Here is a 20,964-nt window from a genome sequence, read left to right as displayed (position 1 = left end):
CAATTCATTGCAAGGTTTTGTACTTACTTTTTAAAAATGCTTTGCAAGTATTCTGCTATTATACTATATGCTTCTATGCAGCTTAAAAACAAAACTTAAAAGCATAAGAAGTTCTGTCCTACCAAATGCAAGCTACCAGAAAATGCTACATCATCTCCCTAAATATCAGTTATGCACTAGGTTGCTCTTATAGACTGGAGTTGAGGTGGGCTATATGATCTCCAAGCCTTTTGCCTCAGAGGTAACTGTTCCAGCTACCAGGCCATTTGTAAAAGGTTTGGGGAGAAGAGTCTGTCCTTTCTGCTTGTGGTAGCTACATGTTTTTAAACTGATTTCAGTTCTGGAGGGTCTTCTGCTTGCTGTGCAAAATGCTGTAGGCCAGGTTGCTGGTGATACTGGTTCCTATCCACTAAGGCAGGAAAAGATCAAAACCACATACCCTCATTACTAATCACTGTGAGGAAATGTCACAACCTCGTGCTCTTGCAGCTGCAAGCAGGAGCACTGACTGACCTAGTCTCCACAGTAAGCATCCAAATCCTTATGAGAGAAATGGATTACATACATACATTCCTCCAGCATTTAGTAGGCTGAGACGTCTTCCTCTGTACTGGGCTGACTCTGGTGGATCTCCTTTTGTGGTACTATAACCTCTCATTCATCTTCCACTAGATTAAAAGGCTGATGAAAAAAGCACTGTAGTGCTTGGCATGTTGCAATTTAATTCTCCTTGCAGATCTAACTGTAAATTCTGTGAAGATCCTTTCTTCCTGTTTGTCTTACCAATGAATCTTGGGATCTGTTCTAAAAACACTACAGGTTTTACTAGACCTAATCGGTTGTTTGTTTCTGATACCTAGTGCACCTGGCCCATTCCCTTTTCTCTTATCAGGATGCTACTCTCAAATGCTTTCAGGTCCATAAATTTCTTGGAGGACACAGATGATCGCTTAAAACCATCTGGACTTGCCAGGTGGTATAACATACATTGATAAGCTATAGGGAGTAGTTCCTTTATGAGCATTACCACTTATCAGCAAACTTTGGATTCATCATATTTTATAAACTAAAAATTCTGTAATTCTATTCCTTCATCCTAATGCTTAGTCTGGAAGGTCTATAGCCATATTCTCAAAAACAACAGGAAACACCAGGATTGCAATTGCCTGTGAAACTGTAATTCATCTCCTTCATGCATACAGTTTATTCAATCTCTAATGCAAAATTTACACTATTTTGTTTAGACTTGCATCTTATTTGTTGTCCACTATGTGCAGCACTCCTTGAACAGATATTTAACGGTTTACTTTTTCCTCCCTCTGAAACGTAAATAGTCCCATAAATGCTTTGCTTTCAGATCATAGAGCACTTCAAACTAAAAAAACTGGGCTTCTGAGCTGAGTCTGAGCAGTTTGCAGACAGAATAGATGGAGACAGTGGCTTTCCTTGCTTTCCAGCTTTCCTTGGGGGCAGTGTCAATAAAAAGCAGAAAGCAACCAGAGCAGGATACTGGATCCCAATATGCATGGCTGCATGACCAGAAAGAAAGATGAGGTTCCCTCTTTAGCCTCCCTCATACCTGCTGCTTCTTCAGCCAGAGCTTTGACCAGGAAAAGTCAAGAGTATGGTCACTACTGGTAGACAAATCTGCCGGGAATGATGCAAATCCAGAACGCGACTTCATTATAGAAACCATGGAGCTACAGAGTTACTTGTATACAGGAGTGCTGCTACCATTCAGGCAAAAAGGTAGAATCTCTTGATTAGATAGATCTCTTGATTGCTGTTCTTGATTAGATACTCAGAGTGGGAAGCAGCAAACTTTGTTGCTAAACTGAGGACTGTCTGAGCTCTCCTTATGCAGGTGTTTATGGAGAGAGTCTGTTACCTACTTATAACCCAGACATCCACAATACCCCATCTAATGCAAGGCAATAATCTCTTATTATTGTCTGTAGGAAAATATCCCCCATTTTCTCTTCCTACCATTTATCTGAAAGAGGAAAATCCCAGAAGCAATAAGGCAAGATGACACCATCTTAGCTCCCACTACAATTTGATCAATCCCAGTATAATTTTGCACTCGACCAGCTTCTGTCTGGGTTGTTGCTGTTGGTATTCTGGGGTACATGCACCAAAACCAGACACACAAGCCTGCAGAAAAATATGTATATGCCAGGACAACATGGCTAGGAGCATGTAAGCTGATGTTCCTCGGTGACCAATATCACATAGGCTTCAGTTACTACTGATGATTTGCACGATCCATTTGCTTTGGCAGGGATCTGCTTATAAATTTATGGTGTTCAGGTTGCATTAGGAGGCAACCTATAGTGAGGATGTGGCACACTGAGCACCTAGACCTCAATTTCCTTTCTGCAAGATCATTCTTGAAGGTATGTGTCAACATTCATAACTCCTTTAGAAACTTTCCTCTGAACGTGTGTTTTCTCCCAGGAAAGAATATGGAAGAATTATTCCTTTGAATAATAGGTTCCATCTGAACCTCTGATAATTTGATCTGTATGCAACAGACTGGAAATGTGAGAAATGGAAACATAAGATGACTTTGGCTATGCAGAACTCATTGCCTTCAGAGGCAACATGCTACTCAGAATAAAATTTCTGCTTTGGGTACTCGGTGTACCTATTCTCTTGTGTGTATGATGGGTTTATTGCATGCTTTGATAGCCTTAAAGAAGATTGACCTCCTTTCATGTGTTTTCAAATCTACCTGAAATACCATCAGTCCAGAGACACAATGAGAACTGGAATGCTTCTGAACTCGTCTCCTGCTGAGAACAGCAAAGGCTCAACGAAGGCCTTCACAAATTTCAAAAGGCAAGACAGGCTGCTTGAAAAGTAGCGTTTGCTTGAGATATTGGTTTTGTTTTGAGTTTGTTGTTTTGTTGGGGTTTTTTTGCTGCAAGACACTAGAAATAAACAAACTTTTCCAAAGGGCAGGTTTCATCAAAAGAAATAATACCTTTTATTAAACCAAATGCTATACCTGGGGAAAAAAAAAAAAAAAACCTAGCACATTTCAGGAGTACAAAGAACTGCAGAAAGTTTTATGTACCTTAAAGCTTGCCATCTGCTCTAATACAAGGTATATCTTCTCCCTTGATTTATAGAACTTGCTGAGGCTCAGGTCCCACACATTCTAACTCTTTGCTTGTCTGGTTGATATTCTGCAGTGTAGTGCTTGCTTTTTCTATGATCTGAAAGTCAAATCTACCTACCGTTGGAGTGATCTCTCACTAAAAGCTTTCCCACAAAAGCTGCTTTCTCACAAACAGATTTTATGAAATCAATATTTTTCTGACCAAAAAGATTTTCTCAAAAAAAAATTTCATCCAGCTCTTCATGTCTCTGTGAAGACAGACACAAATAATTAGAAAATAACAAAAAGATGGAGAAAAGGCAATCAGAAGGCTGCAGAAGTGGAAGGGATGTGGCACGGGCTCAAAATTTCTCTAGGGGTTAGAAAGGGAAGAATGAGAAGTGTCTACCTCAGCTAAGGGTAAAGGAGGTGCTCAGGCATCTCAGAGACTGCACTCCTAGTGCACAGCCATGATGAAAACATGACTTTTGCCCAGCCATCACTTCTTTTCCTTAACTTCGAATACTGAGATGTTTCATGCAGCATGGCTCTCTATGGGCAGAAAATAGGAAAAATAAAAACTTCTTCCCTTTGACTTTGAACCAGGACAATTTGCCTGAATTACAGAAACCACTAAGGGTCTTCCTAAGCTATTCTGCATCTCTCTGTTACCAATTCCAGACCCTAAGTCCCTTGGGTGAGGTTCACATAGCTAAAGTTCTTTTATTTAGCTATATTGAAAACCTTCTTTTATCCCAATATATACCCTCAGTAGCAGGTATCAATCCCAGGTCACTTACCCTTGACTTCAGGACTGACTTCAGGAAAATGAAGCTTCAGCTGGCTGTTTCCCCATGACCCATGCTCCTGCTGTGTGGGGTGCAAGGTGGCAGCTACAGAGAATTTTGTGGGGCAGGTAATGTCACTTCTCCTTGTCTTCCATCTCCATTTGGCCCCTTTTTCCCTTACAATGACAATTTCCACTCCCTGTCCCCTGGTGCTGGTGCTCCCACCCCCCCACCCATCACACACCATCGCTTGTACCCCAGAGTCCTGTCCTCCTTCTCATGTTCAGCCATGGCTGCTGAGATGGAGAAGGGAGAGCAGATGCCATCACATCCTATCGCATCCCATCCTCTTCCCTATACCAACCAGGCTGTAAAGTAATCCCACTTTTACCGCCAGCTTCCAGACGAAGCGATGCAGTTTGTTGACTGCCACAACCAACACAATGCAGCAGAGAAACACCAAAACCATAGCTGGGAAAGGCATCTCAGTGCCAGACCCCTACTGTCCATCAGGTCCAAGGATGACTCTCTGAACTGCTCAGCTTTCATACAATTGCAGAACTGAGCATTCACTCAGTGGTTAAAACTTAAAGAAACAGAAATCTAAGATGCTTGCCTTCCTCCACTGCTGAAGCAAGAGGTCTTGTTAACAAATTCAAACTAATCAAGCTCACAAATCTAATTAAAAAGACTATAAATTGGTCTCAGTCCTGCAGAAAGTGTTGTGAACTTAATACTGACTGATTCTGCCAAGAAGAGCCCTGCTTACAGCAACAATTAGACTCAGCTACACCAGCAGTGCTGTCATTTCTCAGTGAGAGCAGATCAGTGGTAGGCAATTTGGAATGTCAGGAGGAGCTATATTTAATACTGCACATGTTTTGATAGGTCCATGGAGTGCACAGAGCCTCTTCCCAACTGAGGTCAGGATATTTCCCTGAAATATTTCACAACAAAGTCTCCTAATTTGTGAAATGATTTGGTTTTTTTTTTCAAGTCAGACATCTGTATTTTGAGTATTAATTGGAAAAGGTCCCAGGATTTTTTTGAGTGGGCACATATTTGGCCTCCCCAACTCCAATCTCCCTTTTTTTATGGCTGCCTGAAGTGTGAATGGGAAAAAATCCCAGCCTGTCGTATGGTGCTCTCTGAGGAACAAGACATCCCAGCTTAGCTCTGCTCTTGACTCCTTATCTCCTGGCATGTCACAGGCTGGAAGTCTCTTCTGTTACTGCAGTCTATTGTAGAGCATGCATATTATTATTTTGTTGACTATTTATCTGTATTAGTCCCCTACAAGCTCACACTGCCAAGTTCTTTCTGAATATAAAAATATGCATATGCTTAATTCGAGATTTAGATTTCTTAAATATTGGGGTTTTTTCTTGGTTTTTTTCTTTTTTTTTTTTTTTTTTTTGCATAAGATTCATCTCTATCTATCATTAGCTGGTAAGATACTTCTACAAATTATCTTTATAGGTAAGGGAGGGAAATTACAATTTTTTCCATCCAAGCACAGACTCTTGTTTAGCCCTTGCTCTTTCTCCTTTGTTTATAGGGAAAGCTGAAACAGCCAGCTGAATCTACATGCCTGAATCTTCAACTGCTAATGTTAAGTGCACTTCACTCTTTCCTCCTGGCAAAACTGATCTCAAAAACTGAAAAATCAACACTTACTAATGTATTTTTTAAGCTAAATTATATCTCCACTGGGCTTTTTTATTTTCTTTAGTGCAAGTCTAGGGATGCATATGGATAAGGATTCACTTTGGGTGAGCTCTTCACCTAAGCAGGAGCTTAGGCACTATTCCAACAGAGTCACAAGTACTCACATAGCTGCAATAGGGTGAATATTGTCTCTTTAACTACTGCTGATGGAGATCAAATCCTGTTGATTTTAAACACAATTTGCAACAAAAAAAAAGTAAAACTGAATGGCTTTTATTCACTGTGCCTATTAAGACCACCTAATTCTAACCACCTTCAAACTAATCATCAAGATTGAAATAGCAATTTAAGTTCCTTCTACACTTAACAGAGAGATACAGGTATCTCCAGAGAAAATTTGTCCAGCACCAGTCTTAGGAAGAGATGAAATGGCCCTTGACCGCACTTGCTTTTCATCCCCTAACTGCAGAGGGAGGCACAACAGCTTCTTCAGACTAACTATTCAATTCTTAAGTAGTTAAAGTTAGATAAGAAAAATTTTAGCTGATTTAACTAGTAGGCACATTCCATCAGTTATACTTTCAGTATAAAAGTATTTACTTAATTCCCTTAGTGCAGCATCTCATTAACTGGAATTCATTTAACCATTTTGGACAGACATCAGAGCAGCAACAAAAAGTGAGCCCAGACATCAAACATGTGGCTGAATGAAGGGAAAGTGGCCATATAACTCTGAAAATGCCTCAGTACAGTAACCAACCTGCGACAATGCCACACAGTCCTTGGGCGTTCAGCATCACAGCAACGTCTTCCCCATGTTTCAGCAAGTAAAATGGGGATATTTTCATATCAATGTATTCTGCTTAAGAGTTCATAAAAGATCTGATGGTTTGGAGCATGTTGCCCAGCAATAACTTACCTATCACTGAATTATTGCTGTGTGAAACACTGCAGACAAATACCTAAGAAGCTGCTGCAGTTTCAAAAGACTGGAGAAGCCACTCTTTTTGGAGAAACTGCGACATCTGGTGGGTTCTAACAAAAACCTAGAAATGCTTCATCGCTACAGATTTCAGAAGAGGCATATTCTGTGAGGTCACGAATGTGACTTTGGAGAGCCAAACGGTGGTGACAACATTGCTGTGCATCAAGACAGGAGTCAAGCCTTTGCAAATCCAGTGAAGTCATCAAGGGGCAAAAAGAATTTGAAGGTCAGCTTCTCAGAAAGGCTTCACAAAATATCACAGATCACTGGAATCTGACAGAATTGCTCTCAAGATGTAGGAATTCAATATTCAGAAAGAAAATTTAAATTCAATTTTCTGTGTTTCCTATTTCTCTCCTAATAGTAACATACATATAGATAATTTAACATTGCATTCAAAACACAAACTCTCCAATTCCACAATGAGGAACAAAAGCATTGTAGGGAGAAGCAATAGAAATCAGCCAGTTGCTAGGAATTTTTACTACTAGATATTTACTAATTGTATTATTAATTAGATAAACCAGCATCACAATGCACTAGGAATGCTGGCCTGTTCTCAGGTCTCTGTTTTTAAACAAATGGCAAAGCCAGAAATAGCATACGTATGATCTTAAAGACATGTTATTTCTCACAAGCAAGGGCGTATCAGTTCAACATGCCCTGACTTACTCTGCAGAATGCTATTCATGGCTAAATACTTGCACTTCTCCCAGCAACTGCTGCTTTATTTCAACCATGTGTGAAGCTATCCATTCATAAACTGTGTGCACAATCACATTCATACACCACTTTTGAATGTTTACGATGAAAAATGGCACATAAATGGAGGAGGTTGTATTTTAAAAAATACAAAACAAATATTAACACTGAAAATAAAAATTTTCCCTTGCACTTGAAGGCCAAAAGTCTGGACCCATTCTTCTCAACTTAGAATAACAGTGAAATAACCTTCAGTGCTTTTATCATCTCCAGATAGGTTTATTATTGGAATATAATATATCAGTCATGGCCAAAAGGAGTCAGGTACAGTCAAGAATGCAGAAAAACAGGTTATTTTCTCATCCATTCAAGGTATAGTGAATAAAAAAGTATGCTTGTCACTGACAGAAATGTGCTTATATCTGGGGTCCTTGAGGAACAGAGGGCTTTGCTGCAAAATCTGCTACTGTTAACAGACTTCAGCAGCACTGATTTCTAAACCAGGAAATTAACAGAAGGCTGCAAAGAATTAAATGTCTCCAAGTGCATCTTTCAAGCACTCAGATTCATCAGCATATTCTTGCCCTACACCAGATAAAACATAAAGTCGACAGTGACAAAATGCCACCAAGACACCAAAACAGGTTTTTTCCTCATTCTTGTCAGTGGCTTGCTTTAAAAAATCCCAATGACAGCAGAAGAAAATAAGAAAGACCAAAGAAAAACAATTTCTGAAAATGTCAGTACCCAGAACTATACCCAGATGTTCAATAGGAAATCAGTTACTGGAAACCTGGAATTGTATTTTGATGCACAGCACAAAGAACACTTCCAAGGTAGAACTGGCAAAGGATCAGCATCTGCTACCTGCTAATTAACACTTTAAACATAGCATTTCAGGGGGCTGAAACAGAATAATGAAAAGCTGGAGCATAGTGGCACACCAAAGCTCACTCCATTGGGAGGGATCTTGCTCCCTCCCTCCTCACTGCAGAATCCATTCCAGAACCGCCTGCAGTCTTCTGCATTTGTCTGCTTCTTCATTGCCTTGACAGCCAGTATTATAGTTATTTAGATGTTGTGTAACTGTATTAGTTAATGTTTGCACAGTGCTTTGAATATGTGAATTGCTATCCAGTTATTCAGTATTATTATTTCCATTAGGATGAACCATAAAAACATATTGAAAAAGATGGTGCTTAAGTTGAATAACCTCCTTTAAAAAGGAATAGCAAATCCATGAGGTCTTGTGAAGATGCTGCACTACCTGAAATATTTGAAATTATGTCTGCATTTGCAATATACACACACATTCATGCAAATGCACACTATTTTATTTCAAAGATCAATATACTGATGTAATTAGTCTTTGGTTTTATTACTATAGAATAGAAAAAAACCCCACACTATGAATATAATACAGATCAGGTTAAATTAAAATTTAATAGCATGTCTTAATGACAATATCAAGAAAACTAGCCTTGGAAATCAAAATTCATTTTGATTATACCACTAATCAAAATTAAATTTGCATTAACAGTTTAAGGACATAAATTGTAATGTGTATACTGAGAACAAAGTAAAATGACTTTTCTAATTCCGGGATAACTGTTAAAAAATGTCATGCATCTCAGTGTAAAACTAGGCATATGATGAATTGTATGAGTATGACTATGATAGAATAGACTAATACCTTATGGTGGCTTAACTCTATATCAAGAAGAATTCTGTGGGTTGAAAAGCTGCACAGTCAATCAATTGAGAAAAAAAAACCAAACCGTTTTCCAGCCTTATGGGTATAGATAATTCAAATCCTCCTGGAGATTTTATCTCAAAGAGGAAGACAAGATTACATTGAAAAGACACCTACAAAGCAAGAGGGGTAATAGCTATGGTGGATATAGAAGCATCATCTTATGACAAGGTATGTTTTCTTTAAAGCTAAAATCAAACAAAACATTTACTTTTTAAGACACAGTTAAAGGTCTCAGTTCACATTCTGGAAGTACTGGAATTTGTTCAATACTCATGGGGTGAGCAGGCTAACAAATTGCCTGGCAAGCTGGAGGTTGTGGAAAAAAGCTGGGTTTCATTAGCATTTAGTCCAATTTTTTTGGACTATAGGCTTAGAGAATTAATCAATGTTTGAGCAGAAGGATTAATCTGAGACTCTTGTAGATGTCTCCATCCTTCTGAAGTGGTCACTAGAGTCTCTGTTACAGCTGATAAAGAAAAATGGGTACTTTTAGAGATAATTTATCCCAATGTAGATTATAAAATGAAACAGACAACCCTCCATATGGGGACACTGGAATGAATAGTAAAAATATAAGACAAATAGATTCCACATTGGCTCTGATACTCTAATCAGTAATTAATTATCATAATTGTGTGTATAGAAGACATGACAAAATGTCTTGAATATTCTTGAGCTGTCTTTCTCTCACCACCTCAGTTAATATAAAAAATAGTCTTAGAAGAGGAAAGGCAGAGACCTTAAATCCCTACATGAGGCTGTCCTGTTAGTTGAAGATTTACTCAGGAAATAAAAGCTGCAGCTTTAACATCCCATCTCTGCTCTTGCCCAGCTGTCCTGTCTTAGCTACTTGGCACTTACCTAGGCCAAGAAGCCCTTGGGAAACTGCCCTAGCTAAGGGCAGCCATCCAGGAGAACAGAACAGCTTCTCCTCTTTCTGCATTTTGGAAGAAAATAGGAAAAAAAGCTCCTAAAGGTCAAAGCCAAAAAAAGAAAAAAAAATAGGAAAAAAAAAAAAAAAGCTCTGTAATGAGTAGAATCCTCAGCTTTACTCCTCCACCCTTGTCTCTGAAGTTTCCCTTCATGAGACCAATGAGATGGTGGATACAAACACACACCACTGCTGCCTCTATCCCTTTGCTCACTGGACCCCACCATGTGTTTGTCTTACCTAGGAAGTCAGTTGGCTCTTGGGCATTGACTGGCTCTCACAAGTGATGTCCATATTGCTAAACAAATGAGCATAGTGGAGAAAACTCAAACCCTGGATCTGAAAACATCCACATCACTTACTACTTAGTCCTGATTTTTATCCTTTAGGTAGCAGTATAGATCGCAGCACGATGTCCACAAAATCCTTAGTATGATAGTATAGATTGCTTCACAAGCTCTGCCAGAACAAATATTTGATGATGCTTCTCTTTTCATGGGGCTCTGAAGAGCTCCTTCTTCCTTTCAGAGCCTTATGTTTATGCTTGTCCCCATGTGTTTTGTCAGATACGATCTCTCTATTGCCCTGAAGAACCACAGTTAATCATGGCATAATCCTCACAGTCTTACCAGGTTCTAAACTGTGAATTCAGACCACACAGTAACCAAATCCATGAGATTAAAAGCAGTGAAATTCCCCATAGTCCAATACACAGATTTTCCTATCTTGAAATCATTTCTTAGGAGAAAATCCTAAGAACTGTACAGGAGCTTCCCTAGTGCTGGACATGGGGCGTTTCTCCAGCTTGACTATGAAAGCATGTTTTTGACACACTAGAGAGGAGATGCCCATGGGGCTTCTAAATGAAACACTTGGCAGCTGTGTACATCAGCCAGCAGAGCTCTGTACAACACAGAGTACAGCATGGTTTCTCCCATGGATGAAGGTCACATCTTAATCTGTTAAGAAAAAGCCTGTATGTTCTTCCAGATGCTTTTCATGTGCGATTTCAAAATGGACTGTCTTTTTCTTAGGCTGCATACTTTGAAACAGCAATAAGCTGTTGAAATTCAAGTCATATCTTCCATCGAATCTTCACTGTGCTCAGAAACACTGTCTGGGAACAAACAGGAGAAGCAGTTTGCTGATTTCTGGCACCTTCAGGAAGACTAATGAATCCATCATGGGAAGGTCAGACACGGCAGCACAACATCACTCCCAAGTCACTGCCATAGGAACACAGGAATTATTTTAATTTCAAAACTTTTCCTCCAGCTTTTCAATTTAGCAAACATCTACCTTTGGCAGGAACTATGCAAAAGAGACTTGGGCTGAAATAATTTAGCTATGTGGAAAGATGGAGGAAAGTAGGTCTGGAAGGAGAAGCTGTAATACATATGAAGTCACAGACTTTACTGCCATACCTATGATGGGAGGCAGTTAGAAAGCATATCCTTATTGCAGAGACAGTTCCTCAGAGAGCAGACAGGTCAAGAGAAAACCCATTTATGAAGTTACACTGACTGCCATTGTACTGCTCTTAAATCTGACTCAGTTCAAACAGTTCTACATCGAATGATACAACACCAGCCCTGTGGAAAATTATTTCCTTGTTGTATTTTCTGTTCTAGTTGCCCCACCCTAGTACTTCTATTTCAATCCCGTCTAACTGCTGTATGAACCAGAGATTTTCAAATCCCAAAGTGCATCAGAGTGCTGCAATTGTGCAGTGATGCCTAGGACTTCTGCCAGTGCAAAAGAAATCAGATTCTCTTTGAATAGCTTCTGAAGGAGAAATGCAGTGCTTTATCACATAGAAATGCACGAAGTTCCCTCCTGGCAGCCCCACTGATTGACATTATATGTTGCACCATCAGTCTTGTCCAAAAACACTCACAAAGCAGCAAGAGTGAAAGCCATAGCATCCAAAGGAATTTTGAAGACAAACAATTGACCTGTTATTAGCGTAGGTGACATTGAGCTTCACATCCCACCAGCCATGCGATTGTGACTATGTCTGACCAAGAAGGCTGCAGTCTTTATCTCTGGAGCTGGCACATCATGTCCTCTCTGGGAGCCCTGAGCAACCCTTTGCCCCTAGCAGCAATCATATCACTTCTGTCAGATAATTATGATGAGAAAATCATTTGGAATATTGTGGGTTGTTTCATCAGGTACTTGTTCTTTGTGGGATAATTTCGGATAGAGGGGAAAAACATGGCTTAACAGGGACTTTGTAAAGGAAGGTTATATAACCTTCCCACATACATTACAGTGCATTTTATCTATTTTCAGGCTTAAGAGAAACACTTTTGTTCCCTACTGTTCACGTCTGTATAAATTTGTCAGTGGGCATGTGGCTGTGTCACTCACTCAAATGCAGCACTGTCTCAAAGAATACTTCTACAGGAAAACCAAGTACCCTGCCAATCCCCACTCTCAGAAGGGTCACTCGCTGTGCAGAAACAAGAAGGGATTCCAATGCATTCATTTGTCCATGTTCTTTTCCAGAAATAAAGCTTGTAAAGCACTGACAAAGTGCTGTACAGGTGAGGCCTAAGATGTGCCCTCTGTATAAAAACATTAAGGAGCTTTGAGATAAAAATTGTGTTCAACACTTCATGCTTCATAGTTTGAGACAATCTCAGGCTCTATGGTATATTTTTCTGTTTCATTTTGGAATACGCTTACAGCTTCTGCAATAACAACCTGGGGCAATGTGTTCCACAGGCTGTTTATGCCTTTGCTGGTAGAAGGGGGAATAATTACAACATTTAATTTATTTTATGGCTGCTACTTGTCATATGTGTGTATGCACAGACAGATATATATATATATGTATGCACACAGATATATGCATGTGTATGTGTGTATATTTATATATATATATGTGCTGGTAGTGACTACTTATTTGCTGAGTATCCTTCCTGAGCATGTTATGATTTTACAAATGCCTGTGAAAGAAAGATAAAAAGATGGAGTCACAAAAATCTAAGTTCAAAGAATTTGCTTTTGTAGAATGAAAGGATGGGGAGTAGATAATCCCAAAGACTGGAAACAGAATTAAAAATAAAATAGGAAGAAAAGGATGAAACGTTTGGTGTTGGGGGCTAAATATGATGTGTTCTTTTCTTTAAAGGCTACTAGAGAAGTTCACAAGATGGATGGTTTATATTTCAGACAGTAATACTTTCTATAATCTCCCCCAAACATGCCTCTGCCCAGAAGCACACCTGTCTCCATCTATTATTCTAATATTAAACAAAATTGATTCTTACCACATTTTTCAAGGCAAAAAGTGGGTCCATGAACACTGTTAGCCCATAACCCCAACGTGGAACAAGACACTGAAAGAGACTCCTGAAACAGGCAAATACCTGCTCAAGGAACTAAGAGAATTAAGACCATAATCCAGAATGTAGGTGGTTCTTAATTCTAAAAAGGCTTTAATTTCTATGTTCCTTTCACTTCTGGTGATCTTAGAACATTTTTGAGGGGTGAGTTTCATTCCCCTCTCCACCTTTTTAGATCTAACTGCAGTTTAGGGCAGTTTTGCAGAAAGCCAGTCTGCCTGTTTCGAGTCAAAACATATTTCCATGTTCTTTCATGACAATTTAAGCGAGGGGAACAACACTTCCTATATCTCATCCCTGCCCACATCTCCAGTTACAACCCAAGTATCCAGAAGAAGAACTGCTGGCACAGTTAAACTGCACACAGCAGTAGACTGGACCTTGGCTCTGCTAATAAGATACTGTTGAAAAATTTCTTATTCCTGCCCAATTGCTATTTTATTCAGAACTGTTTTACATAAAATTGGAAAATAATCTGATGAGGGATTTCGTAAACATGGTGGTTAAAAAGCTTTAGAGCTTTTATGGAAGGACCTTTCACATAAAGTGTTTGAATAAGAAAGAGAGATATGATACATTTACAGGGAAAACAATAACACATTTTTCATCGCACTTAGCACAGTTTTAATATTTTCTATTATTGTTTGTAAAACTCACAGTAACAGTGCTGTTTCGACTGTTGAATCTTACTCAATGACTTTGTTGACTTCATTGTCTTTTAGCATTATTCAAATATTCTCAATTAATTTTAAAGTAATGAGAATTTTGGAAAGCAAAGGTTGAAGTGAATGTTTGATGAAGTAATAGTATGGAAATGAAATTCGGGTAGGGAATTAAACTATTAAAGCAGAAAATGTCTAATTAAGTGTAACCCATGCATTAAACTTCACTTACTCTCTACAAAAGAATTCTTTTTCAAGCTCTATTTAAGTAGCATTATACAGCAACATATAATTAAAAATCTAATACCACCTTCAAGTTATAAAAGACATTCCACTTTTAACAGGAAATAGCAGCCCATGTGGGTGATTTTCATTAACTGAAACAAATATTTTCACTATCAAAATGTATTTGGGGTTTTATGTTCAGCATACAGAACATGGAACTGATCTCAAGGAAAAAGTAAAAGCAATACGAAAATTAATTCACAAGTGTATGAAGTATTTACACACTTTCTAGACAGCAGAGAAAATGCTCTCAGCTCCTGAATGTTTCATAAACACTATCATGCATATTCATATTTCATAAAGTTTACACCCAAAAGCTCATCATTTGCCTATTATTTGCTGAATGTCACTCTCCCCATTAATATATTTCAATAATTCAGTCCCAAGTCAGAAACAATTATACATGACTTATATCTACAAAAGATCATGAATAGAAGAAAGTCAGTCTGCAGATAGCACAAGGATTGATGGCGGTGTTTGCCAGCCTCTAGTGCCAATGACAGGGCTGACAGATTGGTGACCTTATTTACCAGCAGATCACAGAATCATAGAATTGTAGGATGATAGAATCAAAGAATGCTTTGTGTTCAAAGGGACTTCAAAGATCATCTGATTTCAAACCCCTGCCATGAGCAGGGACACCTTCTGCTAGACCAGGTTTCTCAGAGCCCTGTCCCACCCAGACTTGAACACTTCCAGGGGTGGGGCACTCACAACTTCCCTGGGCAACCTGTGCCTGTGCCTTCCCACCCTCTGATGGATTCCTCCTGATAGGCATTGCACCCTGGTACATTTAGGCTCCTTTATCCTGATGCCCAGCTCCGTCCGCAAATGAGACAAAGAATTTAAATGCTGTGTTAGCAGTCCTTGTGTCACTGTAGTAACTCAGAGCCAAAATCATGGTGTAGGATGCTGGTGTGGTTGATGAAACAAAAAACAGAGACAGGTTTCCTTTCTCATCCTCAGAATTGGAGCTGAATGTATAATCATTGAAAGAGAAAAACAGTCACAATTTATTTGGTTAAGAATAATTTTTCCAAGTGCCAGGAACTATTGTTCACATTTGATAAGTGATTTCAGGTACAAAAAGATACCTGAAAAAAAGTTAAAATTATTTATTTCTTAGTTTTTAGATGAAGAAATGTGATCTTTCAACTTAAAACTCTTTTTAAAAATTCTGTTCTTATTACTATAGGTAATTTTATTCTTGAGTAGAAAACTTGATGTTTTGGATATCAAAATTAAAAATCTATTAGAATTAAATATTTATAGTCTACTTAGAATCTAACCACCACAAAAACAGCAACAACTAGCTAAAGATGGGAGACATAGGTAGTCAGCCATTGGAGCTTCCTAGTAGTTAAAATTTTGCCAAGCTATTTCCAAACATGCACACAAGAAGATTGAAAAGATCTGAAGAGTGAAACCTCTGACCAGGTCATGAAGATATTCTTCCCAAACCTGACACATCTGAGTGAGAGCTCAGAAGAATTTGCTTGAAAATTTAATGCTTGCTACAAAAATATGTTTTTGAGTTCAATCAATTTCTAACTGGTCGTTGGTAACTTCATGCATCATTTCTAAATAGTCTGACAATACAATATAAAGCAATCTGTAGCTCACTCCACAGTACACACAGAAACAAAGACTGGTAGCAAATTCTTCTCAGACCATCTGGGGTGGACCTATAAAGTTAAGAACATGGATGGCAACGTCAGAGTAGCACAAATATTTAACAAACAGTTTTAGCTGGCTAGTGTAATACCCATGTCACTTTAAACCAATTTTTCCAGTGGAGTTTGCATCTCCAGAACAGCACTAAAGCACTCAGTATAACTAACACATTTGGGGCATCAGGGAATTTAAAGATTGAGAAAAACTGATGAGGAGAGAAAGTAATGGTGGTTAATATCAAATGAGATCAAAAGAAACCCATTGGTATGAAATGGGCTGTGTAGAATACCTCCCAGTATAGCAATTGCATTAATGAGCATGCAGTTTCATGGAGCTGACTTGCTACAAACACTGGACTGTGATACTAATTACAGCCTATAAAATACAAACAACTTATAAATATAGAAAAGCTGTTCTAAAACCTGAAACTAGCTAACATATAGATGTAGATTCACCAGGAAGATAAAACCAGGAAGGTAAACTTTTGTCATGGGAGAGTTAACATGCATGGATCAACAAGAAAAGGGTGCAGTGAAGTAACATCATGATGCACTGAAATACCTTTGATGATGTGAGGAAGAGTCCTTCCAGTCTAGAGCAGAAACACTGGTCAGTCATAGGTGACTCCGGTCATCTTATGATGGTAGGAGGACCCGAATATGGGAAATTCAGACACAGGATGCAGAGTTAGGTGGCTAGAACAGTCCCTGGAATGGGACTCCCATACCATTCCACAGACAATTCTCAAGAGTTTGGAATGTAAGTCTCAACAGGCAGTTCAGGTGCAGACATTTTGGTTTTAACTGTAACAGATTTTAAAAGTATAGATGTGGGGTCTTCTGTGTCACCTCACCCAGCATCAGAAATGGATCCAAAACTTTTCCAACTCAAAAAAATAGTTACTTTATTTTCAGAGGTTTTTCAGTTCACAGTGCCTGATGAACATGAAAGCTGTGCTGCAGCCCATCACAGTGATTTTTAGTAATAAAGTGAGGGAATAACAGAAGAGATCAGGCAGAGAGAAACACAGGAAGGATTTCTCTAGAATTACTCTGGCACAGTTCCTTCTGAGTCAGACCACAATTCTCTCCCTTTCTTCTCATTATATTAATTTTGCTGGTAATTTTTGTTGTGCAGATTCTTCCCTGCCTGTTCAAATAATTGGCAACGTATAAGTAGGCTCTATCTTCATTCCCTACTCCTTTTTGGAAAGAAAACATCATCTGCTTTCTCTTTGCATTGCAATGAAAATGCTGCAGGAAAACACAAGGGAAAAAGAAGAATCTTCCCTCCATAGATGTCCAGATTGCATCCTTAATATGAAGCAGCACCTGCCATGCATGTAATTGATGGTCCAAAAAGCTATCCCTACTTTTCAGTATTGTCTTGCTGTTGCCAAGGAGCCTTTTTGTAAATATTTGTTTTTGGAAAAAGTATGATGACAAAACACTTTCCAGGTTTCCATGACTGCTTCAGTGTTTAATTTATTTTGATTCATTCTGTGTTTACATCTGCTTCCAGTCTTTGTGTCCCCTCCTTTGAGAATCCACCTAATCTTCTTAGGTTTCCAAAAATTTGATTGGGAATTTCATGTTACAGTCTTCCCCTAAATGAAAAAAAAAAAAAAAGGCATTTGATTTTGTCATTCTTCCCCCTGAAAGATTTGTGAAGTACAGTATATGACTATACCAGATGCGAATAAGAAACAGAGCTCCCAAGTCATCTAATATACACAGTTATTTCACTGGGATAGAATGACTTCTTCTTTTCATGGCCTCATCATTTGTTCCAGCTCCTACCTAGTATTTTCAGTTCACCTCATAGACCCATATGAACTAGAAGCAAAGACCCATATTTTTTACCTCCATTCAGCAAAACACAGAGTGCCCTTAATGCTAACAAAATTTAAAGATGTGATTAAGTTCCTTTGAACAATTTTCTGAAAGCATCTTCTCACTTTGTAATATCTTTCATTGCATATTTGACATTTGACATCCTTTTAGTAGTAAATCTAATTCCAAGTACATAGCTAAAACACTAGGTGTGCCTTTTTAATCATTCTTAGTTATGAATCAGCAGAAAAGATTCATACAATGAGTGAAACACACAAAACTTACACCTGCAACGCTACACATTTATTGCAGATTTCCTCATGAACTGGTCAAGTGTGTGAGTACAAATCCATGTTAGCAGATGTTGCCCCTGACAGCCATGCAGTTTGAAAGCTGTTTGAGATTTCCTAACAGCATTTTCTTCAGGGAAAAAAAAAAGTAGAAGTAAAGAGAAGTATGTTATCTTCCTCTCCATTGTGTTTTCAAAGCCAGTGACACTCAGCTATGCAACACAGAAGCACAGAAATAAGGAGGCTTCTCCCATCTGGCCTTAGCTTCATCAGACGTATCTTTCAGTCTTCTGACTTTCCACTCCAGTTAATAATATAAGGAGAAGTTTTACATGTTTCTAAGAGTGGTTTTCATGTGAATTGTGGCAATGCATGAGGATCTGTCTAGGCTTTAGATTCAGATTGAAAAGTCCATTCTCCCGTGAAGAGAAATAGCCTTTTCACCCCTATGCATTTTTATAATTACTTTTGGGGACACATAATTCAGAGGGAATCAATCCACTGACTTTTACAAAATTTAACATGTATTCCAACATCTTTACAATTTTAAATAAAAGCTGATTTGAAAGACAAAGTATGCATTATTGCAATTATTTCTAGTTTTCCTCTTTACTGCTTTTGGGTTTCTTCCTTTACTGCAGTGTCTCCTCCATTTCCAAAGTTCCTCTGTTTAAATTTGAAGTGAAATAGTTTCCAGATGCAATTTTACTGCTCCCTTACCCACATAATGAAAACTAAAAGACACTATAGAATCCTTGTTGAGGCACCACTATCAATAAGTTTGGCAGATACCCATCATAAAGTTTTTTACTGCTCTGCTGACTTAAAAAGTGTCATCTAGAACGGAATGAGGTGCAATAATACTTTAATAGTAACAGACTTACTTTTGCAGGTGTCATGATGTTTCTTGAGAACTTTTGTTTAAAATATGTATAAAAACACACAGAATGTGTGAAGAGACAAGTGAAACCTTTCATAGGCTATAGAATTAAAGTGCAATTAGTCTGTGGTAATTCAGTTATATTTGTGTGCTAAACAAGGCTGCTGAGAAAAATGTTTATTCCTAAAGCAAAGTACTTATATACTTTTCCTTTCATTTTCTTTAGCCTCTCAATAAAGCCAGTTTGCACCTTTTTGGTTTATAATGACAAGAAAAAAAAAAAAACCAGCAAAACTCAGATTTTGCATTTTGATGGAAATTTGAGGACTCTATCAGAGATAATTTATACCTAGAACTCAGAGTAAAATGACAGACTTTAGAAAACTAAATGAAGAAGCTTATTTTCCTAATTCTAAATTTTAAGTGTAGCAAATTTTAAGATTCAAAGTCACCTCTGTAGCAGAAGGCAGTATAATAGATTCCCTCCCTCATGGTGTTTTCCATGAGGACTTTATTTCCCCCTTTAAATAAAATAGAAAAGAATTTAGGCATTTTGGCCCAGACCTACTATATTTTTACTGGATACCAAGTATACTTGAAGCTTACCTTGGATCAGGTAATGATTTTGGAAATGGAGTTTGGACCATAATACCAAAATGGATGGAAAAAATTAATTACCGTATGCAAAATTTTTCATGTAAGCCTGATATTTCTGAGTGTATTTTTATAATGTTAACAAGTGTGCCTGACCAGTGTAAATGAGGTCAGAATTCAGGTCGGGGAGTAAATTAGTTCCCCTCAAAATGGAGCAGTATCTCAGGATTTCCATAAATGGAGAAGTTATCATAATTTTCAAAACAGGAAAGAGTAAGAATGACCTAAGCACGAGATTTGGTGGGAGGGGGGAGGGGAAAGCAATGTTAGTTACTTCAGCTGTTAGAAACCCCCCTCCTAAACCTCCCCAGTCTGTGTGCACAAGGAAAGGCAATAGAAGCCAGTTATCTGCCCACAACTCCTCCTCAGGAAGGCTGCTCTCTAGACATGCTTTCCAGACATCTTGCCTTGCAAAGTTTCACCATATCCAGGATATGGCTGTCCCTGGGCCTCCAGCTTCACTCAGGCACACATAGCCTGAAAAGTCCAGATTTTTTTCCTTTTGCTGCTTTTGGTTTTTCATTTTACTTTCTTCCATGCTCAGTCCAATATCAGGTCACTGTAGCTTTTGAGCTATTCATTATTCTCCAAATGAACACCATCTCTTGTTGGACACCAGCTGAATTCTCCCTTGACCAAGAGCATGTTACAGCCTCCACTTCTTTTGTGGTATGAGTTCAATCACCTGACAGAAGGTGAAACTTGTAGGAAAACCTGTAGCTGCTGTCAGAGGAGAAACATTTCTTTTATATCAATGATGCCTTTGCTACTTGTTTCCAGGAAGAATCCAAAAATCCTTCCCTTCAATCTGAAGGCTTTCCCTTCCCTCCTGCTATTACACTCAAGGCTTTTTAAAGAAAGGATTCCTTGTCATGGGAAATACATTCCTATCCTCCCCACGTGCTCTCGATTTTTCTCTTTTACAATCATTTGAATTAAATTAGCCACTGGAACACGAATCTTTCATCATCTGGCATTTAAGGAAAATAGCATAGCAGGAGACAGAAAACACTTCTTTTTTTTTTCAGGCTAGAAAACTCTGGTGTTGAAGATATGTGAGCTCCAGCTTCCGCTGCAAGTCTGTATCCTTTAAAATGGGATTGTAGAGACCTGTCTTGAAATCTAACTACCACGAAAACTGTCTACATTCTCTTACTCTGTGGAAAAAATGTTCAACAAAAATTTCGGCTTCAAATATATTTTATCTCTGAAAAGATAATATATATTTACATATAATATAAATTATAATCTCTCCATTTATATTTTATCCATTGAAACTGTAAAATGGAATGGGTACAACTGCTTGAGATGGTCTGAAGGGGTTGCAGTAGCAGCATGCAATTTGCTTAGGCCACCTCCCATACTGAGATGTGGAGATGCATGCACTTTATGACATCATTT

This window comes from Pseudopipra pipra, chromosome 2 (assembly GCF_036250125.1).
Source record: "Pseudopipra pipra isolate bDixPip1 chromosome 2, bDixPip1.hap1, whole genome shotgun sequence".
Classification (NCBI taxonomy): domain Eukaryota; kingdom Metazoa; phylum Chordata; class Aves; order Passeriformes; family Pipridae; genus Pseudopipra; species Pseudopipra pipra.
This window is presented reverse-complemented; position numbering follows the sequence as displayed.